The sequence below is a fragment of the Pinus tabuliformis genome, chromosome 8, assembly GCF_031772625.1.
Source record: "Pinus tabuliformis cultivar Carrire ecotype Pingquan chromosome 8, CPIR1, whole genome shotgun sequence".
NCBI lineage: Eukaryota > Viridiplantae > Streptophyta > Pinopsida > Pinales > Pinaceae > Pinus > Pinus tabuliformis.
Window position 1 is genome coordinate 949,030,919 of NC_142294.1, and position 11,159 is coordinate 949,042,077.

Sequence of the window (11,159 nt, forward strand, 5' to 3'; positions counted from 1 at the left end):
GGTTTAACTGATATAGATCCCTTGCAACTCCCCACAATATAACCAAATAAAATTTCTCTAACACCAATATGGCTTGTAAACTACCATGGATATTCCATTGGAAAGTTCATCGCAATAGATCTAATAAAATTATGCTTAAAATCTAGAATCTACACTATGAGTGTTTATTTCTCCTTAGATTTATAGACCTATAAATTGATATTTATTCTATATGGATGTAAACTATAAATACGCAAAAAATACTAAACAATAAAATGAAACTCATACACCACAAATTAACACAAGATATATGTTAGATCCCTATAATATTAGTATAACCTCCTTATTGTTAATGTTATTATATCCCCCTATTGTTATTTATGTGCCCATGCAACCCCCATATTGTTATTGTTGTGCCCTTACATTATTATTTTTTTGTAATATTTGATTATATTATGACCCCTTAGACTCCTATATATACTAAGGATGTCTTTTCATTTGAATCATATAACAATTGTTCATTTATGTAATGTAAAGGAGGTTTCCCCCTTAAAGAGGATAATTTTTAATTCGTTGATTTATCTTTTCTTCAGTTTTGTGAGCTGGTTGCATAAAATTTGGTATTAGACCTTTGTATTCTAGGTTTTCACTGCTTCAAACAAGACATCCTATAATTCTCGCTATAACATGCTTTCTACAAAGTCTCAGAAGCAGAAATTTTGATCATGTGGATACGAAATCTTAGTGAACTTCATGTAGAAATTTCAGATCTTAGTTCGCTATATTTTCTGAGCTTTGATCCGAAGAAGTTAGTGTTTATGCATGTCCATAATTCAATATCAAACATGTGACCTAGGTAAAATAATCATAAATTTTGTTTCAAGCAACATATTTGAATTCCGTAAAACTTGAATTTAAGTGCACAAAATGTAGTTTTTTTTGTAGCAATTTCAAGGGCGAAGGATGAAACATTGACATGTGGAAACCTGTACAAGTTTTCTCTACTGAAATAATAAATAATCAAGTCATCATGGGAGATTTGGGATAATTTTATATTTAAGAATCCAATATTGGTCTGACTTATGAAGTTGGAAAGAAAACTCAGATTTATACCCCAGCACCAAGTTTCAAACCTTCAAAGGCTAGAATTTCAGAGATACAATAGTTTCAATATCAAGCTACAAAAATGAAGAAAAAAATGTGTCTTTTTTAAAAATTCGCATAAGGTTTGCTTGAAAAATTTGTCTGAAGTAATTCAAAGGGCATAGTAAGACATAGATATCATTATTTAGTTCCAATATGTCTCGAAACAAAATTGGATGCTCCTAGTAAGCAACCAGAAAGCTCTACTATGACACATGAAGAAGAGGAGGAAATGAAACATGATATATGAAAATTACGTGACCAAGTGCAACAAATTTTTCTCTCAAAAAGAGTAACCAAAAATGAAATGGAAGCTAAGATGGATGGTTTGAAGAATGGTTTAAAAGTAGACATGGAAGTTTTGAAGGATGGATTAAAATCAAACATGGAAGGTTTGAAGGATGGATTAAGAGCATACATGGAAGCTAAGATAGATGGTTTGAAGAATAGTTTAAAAGAAGACATGGAAGGTTTGAAGGAAGGTTTGACAAAGTTGCTACAAGAAATGCTTCCTAATTGTGAAAAGGTATTCCATGAAATTCATGAAGAGAACAAAAGGAATGTTAATCATGATTTTAGAGACTTCAACATTAGATTGAATACCAACAATATTTCAAAGATAAATATGGGTAGGTTTGATGGAAAGGATCTAGTAACATGGATACTAGAGATGGAGAAATATTTTGATCTACATGATGTGCAACACACACAAAAGGTACACATTGCATCTTTATATTTTGAATCCAAACAATTTGTCTAGCATTGACGTGTTTGTTCTTGTAAACCACTTCTCACTTGGTCAATTTTCATAGAGGAAACGATAACACATTATGAGGATACAAAGAGAAACATATTCTTTAGCCAATCAATAAATATCAAACAAAAAGGTTCAATGGCAGAACAGATTGAGGACTTCCAAAAATTGAAAATCAAGGTAATCGATATTCCAGAGGAGCGTATTATTGATGTCTCCATAGGGACTTTAAAGGATAACATCCAACATGAAGTTCACCTTTAGGAACCTAATTCATTAGAGAAGGAATTTGGAATGGAAAGAAAATTTGAAAGAAAAATTATGGTAATAAGGAACTCTACCACTCACAACTATAAATATGGAAGTGTTGTTTCTTCTAGTCTTCCACAACCAACAAGGTTGAAACCACAAAAATTAGAAGACAAAAGAAAAAAATCTATTTGTTAAAGTTGTGATAGTGTTGACAGTGTTGGAAATTCGTCAATCAAGGTGTATCCATGATGTGAAGTCCCAATTAGACCTCACACCATTCGGAGTAGGAGCCCCATCCGAAATATGGACCCAGTTGCCATGTATTCTTATACATTTTCCTTGGCTCTAAATTCCAGCAAGAGAGGAATGTGTGGTGCCTATGGAAAGAAATATGGTGTGCCTGATGAGTGTTCAATTATAGGCATGCCAATTTTTTTCTACTGTGGAGGGAAATAGTAAAGTGAGCATCTAAGTGAGAGATAATAGTACCACCCAAGAAGAGACAAACACAAACAAGAGGGATCCGTCTAACATCCAATGAAATACTCCACAAAATATGTGACGGTCATTGTCATGCGGAAAGAGTCGATATTGCGGACAAAACCGACCTCCCTAGAAGCTAAGGCTTCCTAGTGACAAACAAGACAAATAAACACTACCTTTCTCTAAACATGCATTTAGAATACAAGTAATCAGGTGATTTTAACATACCTTTAGTCCAACGCTTTGTAGTAGTCCAGCCTCGCCGATCCGAATGAGCTCCTCCTTCTCTTCGAAACCTGCATTCACTAACAAGCCAAAAGATTAAATAGCACCTGATAAACTTATAAAATAATACATATCCATCATACAGACCAAGGAGTATATGAAACAAATCATGAATAACAATATGTTGAGAAAAATGAGTTCATTTGTATTAAGTGGAAATAAAAGAAACCATTACAACCTGAGCCTTGGTGTTGTGCAGGTCCCTCCTAGGGTCCAGCAAGAGTTTTCCTTTACTTTGATCAGCTCACCCACTCTCAAATAAGGCTAGGAAAGGATGGCAATCTCTCCTCTCAAGCTTTACAAGGGAGTCCTAATTCTAGCAGCATCTACCCTTAGGAATGTTCAGCTTTCAACCTCCCCTCCCTCTGGCCCAATGCCTGTATTTATAGTGCTCTAGAGGAAGTTATTCAGGTCCACCATCAATGGGATAAGCCCCTCTTTGGATGGGATAGCTCCCCTCTTGGTGGGATAAGTTCCTCTTTGATAGGGATACATGAACCATCTGGAGGTGCTCCATACACGTCAAACAAGCTTCTAGAATGCTCTAGAAATGACCACAAGTAACTTTTTTGGAGTGAAACTTGCGCCTTTTGACCTTTATAGGAGTACGCACCCTCCCCTTTACAGACAAAGTGTACAAGTACGCAGATATTGTGAACTTGGGGTGCGTACACGCAGGTAAAGCTAAGAGAAACTGCGTACCCAGAGATATATAGATTTTTAAAGACTTTCTCTCTTTCTTGGAGTTTGACATGGAGAGCAGAGGTATGAGACTTGCCAAGGAGGATAGTATGACAGTTGATGGAGCCATACTAACTGCAAATAGTCATGGTGACAAATGTTAGTGTAACAGATTTCCCCCTAAAGTGCGAAGCCTGTAGTAGATAAGGGTTTCATATCATGTAGGAAGGGTGAAGTACTTTATCATTTCAAGGAATATCTTGTGGAGAGCCCAGTCGGAACCTGCAAGTATTCAACACAAAATACATATATAAGAACATATCATCGCTGAGGTAGGCATTCCCATACTCAGATTGAAAACTTTAACTAACAAACTATCTACTGCTCTGATACAGGAATGATTTTGCAGTACATCATAATTATAGACTTTGTAGACACAGTATGGGCGCAGCCATCTGTTTATGATTAGTCTACTGTATAATGAATACAAAACTCCTCGCAGCCTGGATGGTGGAAACTAGATCCAGGGTCTTCATTTCTACTTCCCGAACAGGTACGATTCTATCCATGCGAATAAATGAGTTGATGTCGAACATGGTAGAAACCACTTGATTACCAGTCAATGATGTAAACTGTTAACAAGCATGAGAGAGACCACCAGTGATGTCAATGGTTCTCAAAGCACCCAGTACAATCCATGAGATGTGAATGAATGAGTTGATGTCGAACATTTCACAGAGTCCTTCAATCAAAAGTCAATGATGTAAACCGTCGTCAAAGGCGAGAAACCTGCCATTGATGCATGCAGATTTCAAGGTACTGACGATTTCTAGGTCATCTCTCTAGATAATGTGTTGAAGTCGATAGAAAGTGACCCGTTGCAGGCAAGCCCAAAACACGAAATCATAGATCAAGTTGAAGAAATGTAGCTGTAAGGACTGACTCAGGGATGGTCAAAATGGATGACGGGTATTTTGCAGATGAATGGTTTATATGCAGTGACCTCTTGAACACATAATGACACAACAGATGGCTTGGTGACATTTGACCCAAAGTTAATACCCGGCTGAAGACTTTCAATGTGGTTTGATCGACTGTGAGGCAAAGGATAACCCAACCCAGGTGAATGAAAAGTGTCGTGTTCAAGAGTGGTGATAAGGCTTCTTCTGAGACAAAGGATAACAAATAGGCTCATTTTTCTCTCTTTTCCCCCACCATTTCTGGCAAGTACCTCTTTATTTTTTACAAGCTTGAGGAGGATAACATATGCTTGATTATAAGCTCATCCTTCGGATGAGTCCAACTTAGTTTTGATTCGAACCCTAAGAAGGAGTGGTCCGTTCCTGTTTGTAATCGAACAGGTCCTTTACTGTGAAATTTTAACGAGTCCAGTATAGGAGAAACTCGGTGTTTTTCATTTTTAGAGAGTCTGAAAAAACTTAAGAAGACTCCAAGTTGAACTTTTTCGTAAAGTTGTGTCTCCCAAGCCCGAAAAAGTATAAAATAATACTTGAGAGAACCGCTTGATCTTGCGACCAAGGAGTACTTTCATGATTAGTGTCTTTGATCTGAAAAGTAAAAAGCAATCAAGGACACGTCGTTTTATTTCCAGTATCGAATTTGAAATGACAAAAATCCGGCAATCTTTTCCTGTTTTTTCAGTCAGAAAAGGGCTATAAGGGGACCGTCTTTTAATTCCGTTTTAACGAGTGTAAAAGAAACGCTCGGCAATCTTTTCATGTTTTGGGAGTCAGAAAAGGGCTTGAAAGATGACTCTGATATTTTTGTTTGTGGAAAATGACATTTTCCCTGAAAATCCTTTTATCCTGCGCAAAAACCAACACATTACTCATACCTATTTAAAGATAGATAAAAATACTTGAAAAATACCTTTTCATGGTGGAAAATAAACAAATTTGACATTTATTTACTCAAAAAACCTATAAAAAGGGCTTTTACCATTTCATTTTTACCATTTTACTGTTGAGGAGAGAAAAAGGGCTTTTGGCAAGAAACTTCCCGTGGACATTGCGGAGAATCCGACCGTCGAAACCGAACGCTGTCTCATCAGGTATTCTACAACATCCTCCCTTACATTTCCATCCGTTTAGAATTCGTTTTTAGGCTTTAGTTTTATTTTTTGGAGACCTTGGGGGTTTCAAGGTCCGCTTTTCGGGGTATGCAGGTGCCCCATGGGTGACCTGCGTACCCCGACATTTTCTCCATTGGGAAAATGCCGGGCATACGCAGCTTGCCTTAAGAGAAGGTGCGTACATATGCCCTGTCTCTAAAGGGCTGGCTGCGTACACCGCGGAGTGGATTTTTAAACTCCAAATTTTCCAAAATGAACCAAAAACTTTCATTTTTATGGACTCTAACTGATGTTTTATGGTGTGTAGATTGCCCACCATGCTTGATTGGCGCGAGAGGGAACACGAAGATGTTGATTTGGCCACGATTAATCATCAACCTTCCATTGATGCTTTGAAGGCATGCGGTCTTTACAAATACTGGGCCATACCTGGCATGAGGGCCCAGGTGCGCTTTCTAGAGTGGCTGGTCGAAAGGTGGAACGTTCAGGATCAGTGCTTTTACATCGGAGGGCACCAGCTCAAGATAGAGCCCTCTGATATTTACTTTCTCACTGGTTTGCCCAAGAGGGGCGAACAATTGACTCTGTCCGGGACTAGGCCGGGTGGCCAGTCCATTGCTAGCCTCCGGCTAGAGTGGTGTAATAACCAAAACCAGGATAAGGGGATAGATATCGAAAAGATCTCCCGACCTGAACTTATGGTAATTGCCTTTACAGTTACCAGACTTTGCGGAGCTGCCGCTTTGCACATTGCCACTGGATCCCAGATGCGGATGGCGATTGATTGCTATCAGGGCACCATTTTCAACTGGCGCGATGCTGTGTTGGCCAACTTAAAGGGCCAACTGACTAGGACCAAAAACGGACAACTAAAGACTTTTGGTTATGGGCCCTTAGTTGTGAGTTTTTCCCTAGAGAGGGTTTCGATGTTGATCCCACAGCAGCTCACTGTTGAGGTTGAGCCTCCCCGAGAGCCTAAGTTGATGCGATGGGTTGCGGTGATGGCCCGTCATCTTGACGAGGGCACGGAGGTTGTCCGATTTAGACCGGAATATTTTCACTGGTTAAAGAACCAGGTCTTCTCGATTCAGGATTTTCCGTATGCCGGAGTTGATTTTCGCGGAGATCCGGACATGATTCTTCCACCGGGAGAACAGTGGGACGACACAGGTACTTCATTTTCCACAAGTTTTTAAATTATTTACCTTTTTTGTTTTTATATGGTCTCAAAACTGACAGTGACAATTTTCAAAATGCAGATGTAGGTCCATAGCGTCCGGCCAATCTCCGGCCTTTCGAGAGGAGAGTACCAGTTGCACCAGCACCAACCCCACATGATGCGGCCGCAGAGACCTTAGCCGAGTTGGAACAGGACCTAGAGCGTCTTACGGCAGACATACCAAAGACGACTATAGATGATATCCCTATCAGACTTCAGCGCTATGTGGTCACAGTCCCAGGACCTTTTAGGAGGTTCTTGTGTAGGGTAGCGCGTGCAGTGGTGTCGTATAGAGAGCACCACCAGTGACTGGCTGGTCACTTTTGTAGACACATGTGACATTTTGGTTTTTTGTACTTATCATTTTTACCGATCATAAGGTGTTTTTCAACCTATGATCGAAGATGATGTATTTTTTGACACACTCCTATCTATATATATCATTATTACCGGCTTATCTTGTTAAACATGTGTGATGAAATGTTTTTAAATTTACATGTATGATTATCGCAAATTTCTGTCTAACATTCGAGAAGCAATTGCATCTGCTAATGTATTTAATGACCTTGGAATATGCTGATATTCAATGTAATCAAATTCACGTTCCAAGAGGCGCACTCTCAAGAATAACCTTAATAACACTGGATTTCTAATGGCATATACTCTATTAAGCTGTAATACAACGATTTCAGAATCTAACCTCACTATCAAACTCCGAATCCCAAACGAAATAGATTCAGACAATAATTCAATCACTGCACTGTATTCTGCAATGTTGTTTGTTGTTTGACCGAGGCTCACCCCATGCATAGAAACTAACTCGTTAGAGGGCGAATAGATAACCCAAGCTGCGGAAGAGATATTCCGTGTACTACGACAAGCACCATCAGCGAATCCAATGTACGTTTGGAGAGGCGTCGACATTTGCAATATCAAGAGTAAAACCAAGATAAGCCAGAATAATGACGAAAAACACACTCTCCAAGCTAAGCACACTATCTATACTAACAAACACACCATCTAGAAAGAAAAAACTAACCTAACTAAATCTCCATACCCATCATTTAAGCATAATACCTCTTTAGGTAAAGTCCATTTCTGGGCTTACCCAAAGAGTCCCCATCAAAATCTACCAGCTCATAGGCCGCTTTTGCTAGCTTTTCGCTTGACAATGTAGGGCCCATGCCACATAGGAACGAATTTTCCAGCACCTAATTTATCGTTAGCTTGATCATATAATAGCACTAGGTCTCCTTCTGAAAAATTCCGAGGGGTCACGTTACGATCATACTGAGCTTTCATCCGTTTTGCGTGAGTCTCGATTGCCAATGCAGCGTCACGTCGAGTCTCATCTAATTGAGCTAAGTATAATAGACGCTTCTCCTCTTCGGAAGTAGCTGGAAGTAATTCGACAGCCATTTGAAGTGACAGGATTTCGCATTCAATGGGCAGCACTGCTTCCAATCCATAAACTAGTTGGAAAGGAGTGAACCCTGTTGATGTTTTCACTGAGGTTCGGGATGCCCAAAGTGTGGAAAATAACATGTTGTGCCAATTCGACCGATGAATACCAATGATTCGTCAGATCATGATAACTAAAACTTTGTTGATAGACTCAACCAGGCCATTGGCTTGTGGATAATAAGGAGTTGAGCTATCATGATGCAAACCAAGCTGGCCTGTAAGTTCTGTCATCATAACGTTTCGAAAATGGCGCCCATGGTCAGTGATTATCGCTTGTGGGACACCAAACCTAGCAATAATGTGATTGAATATGAAAATCGCAGCTGTCTTGCCGTCTGCCTCGAATGTAGGCATCGCCTCGGCCCACTTAGTAAAATAATCAACCGCAAGGATGATATACGCAAGCCCCACGGCCGAGTGAGGGTTACATGTAATAAAATCGATACCCCATTTAGCAAAAGGACCAACGGCAATTATAGGGTGGAGAGGAGCAGGTGGTGCGCGCATCTTGCGATCAAACACTTGACAGTTGTGGCATTTCCGGACCGCAATGATACAGTCTTTAAACAAGGACGGCCAGAAGTAGCCAGCGCGCAATATCTTTTGGGCTGTGGCATACCCAGACATATGACCGCCACACGCTCCAGAGTGATAGTCATTCAAAACCCTTTCAGCTTCCTCATGAGTTAAGCAATGAAGAAAAACCAAGTCCGCCATACGGCGATAAAGAGTATCTCCAATGATTTTGTACTGTTGGGACTGGAATCGAATTTTCCGACGTTCCGACTTTGAAACTTCGGGCCGAAAAGATTAGGTTTGGAGATAGACAATTATATCCCCATACCACGGATCTAAAGTGCTGATGAGAAACAAAGATTTGTCCGCAATGGGTTCCTCTGCCACAGTTTCCGTGTCAGCACGTGGGAAATCACACATCAATTCCGCAAAAACTAAAGATTTCTTAGACTTAGATTTTTCAAATTCCAAATCGAACTCCTGCAGGATAACGATCCATTTAGAGTACTTGCCCCCTAGAAATTGTTTAGTCAAAATGTAGATCATAGGGTTGCAATTTGAAATGACTGTAGTTTTACGGAGAAGAATGTAGTGACGAAAACGATGGACAGCTTGAACGGCTGCCAAGGCCAATTTCTCCACATGTGAATATTTGAGCTCAGTGGGATTTAACGTCCGACTAAGATAATAGATCACATGTTCCGTTCCGAATTCATCTTCCTGTACTAAGACCATTCCAATGGTGGAATGAGCGGCGGCGAGGTACAAAAATTAATGCTAGTTGTAGTTGGGAGGATGCAGCAATGGTGCATGGGTCAACGCGTGCTTGAGCGCATCAAAAGATTTCTGAGCTATCTCATCCCAAGAGAATTGAGCATTTTGTTTCAACAACCTGGTAAAACCTTTGGTAATCTCAGCGTAGTTCGGAATGAATCGGCGTAAAAAGTTTGCTTTCCCCTGCAAACTTTGGAGTTGGCGCAAACTCGAAGGAGGAGGCAATTTGAGGATAGCTTCTACCTTCGAGGGATCGACGCAGATGTCGACTTTTGAAACTACAAATCCCAGCAATCGTCCCACTTCAATACAGAAGACACATTTGTGTGGGTTCAACCGTATACGATAATGTCGACACCTCATAAAAATTGCTCATAAATGGACAAGGTGATCAGCTCGATGTAAGGAGTGAGCGGGCAAATCATCGAGATACTGTTGCACAATGTGCTTGATGTCATGAAATGCATAAGACATCGCTCTTTGAAAAGTGGCTCCGGCATTCTTAAGCCCAAAAGGTAATTTGCAATAAGCAAATGTCCCCCATGGACAAATGAAAGTCGTTTTTGGTTGATCGGCATGTAGAATATTGATTTGGTTGTAACCGGAAAAACCGTCCATAAAGGAAAATATTTCACTGCCGGCACAATCATCAATTATTTGATCGATATAGGGTGTTGGATAGTTGTCCTTGGGACAAGATCGATTGATATCCCTATAGTCGATACATATTCTTATTGTTCCCTATTTTTTGTTAACCGGAACAATATTCGATACCCAATCCGTTAACGGGATTGGATAAATGAAACCTGCTTTCAACAGCTTCTCAACTTCTGCTTTAATCGCAGCCGCTTTTCGTGGGTGAATTTGACGCAGACGTTGCCGGACGGGTTTAGCGTCCGGGTAAGTCTTGATTTCATGGACAACAATGGCGAGATCAATTCTTGGCATCTCCTCGTAAGACCAGGCAAACACGTCGCGGAATTCTTGAAATAGAGCCTTGTATGTTTGAATTTCGTCATATGAACACGAGGCACCTATATGAATGTGCTCAACAATTCGGGCTTGACTGAAATGTCAATGGGAATAGTACGAGAAATGTTTCCCAAGTTCAGCTCTGAATCAGGATGTTTCATTGGACTCTGAGCTTCTTTGACATATTCAGCTGTAAATATTGATGAGAAATCATTTTCAAAACGATCATCCTCAGGTAAAAACGAAGATCTATGATGGAGATCTTCCCATGGTACATCGTCTACGCACAGGAGTTCACAAGGTTGTTCGTCAGATGACACTTCTTCGGGAAACGTTATTAATTCCGAGGTTGACGTGAAAAGGGATTCCTCACGGACCACATTCATTTGGTCGATTTTGGTTGAACTCGGGTCAGAAAAAGACTGCACGGCTTCATAGGCAATTTCATATGGACTCAAAGGCATCGCATCACCAAATGAGTCGATCTCAGATTCAGAAGGAACGATCCAAGGATCGTCATAAACAATGGTTTCTGAAGTAATCAT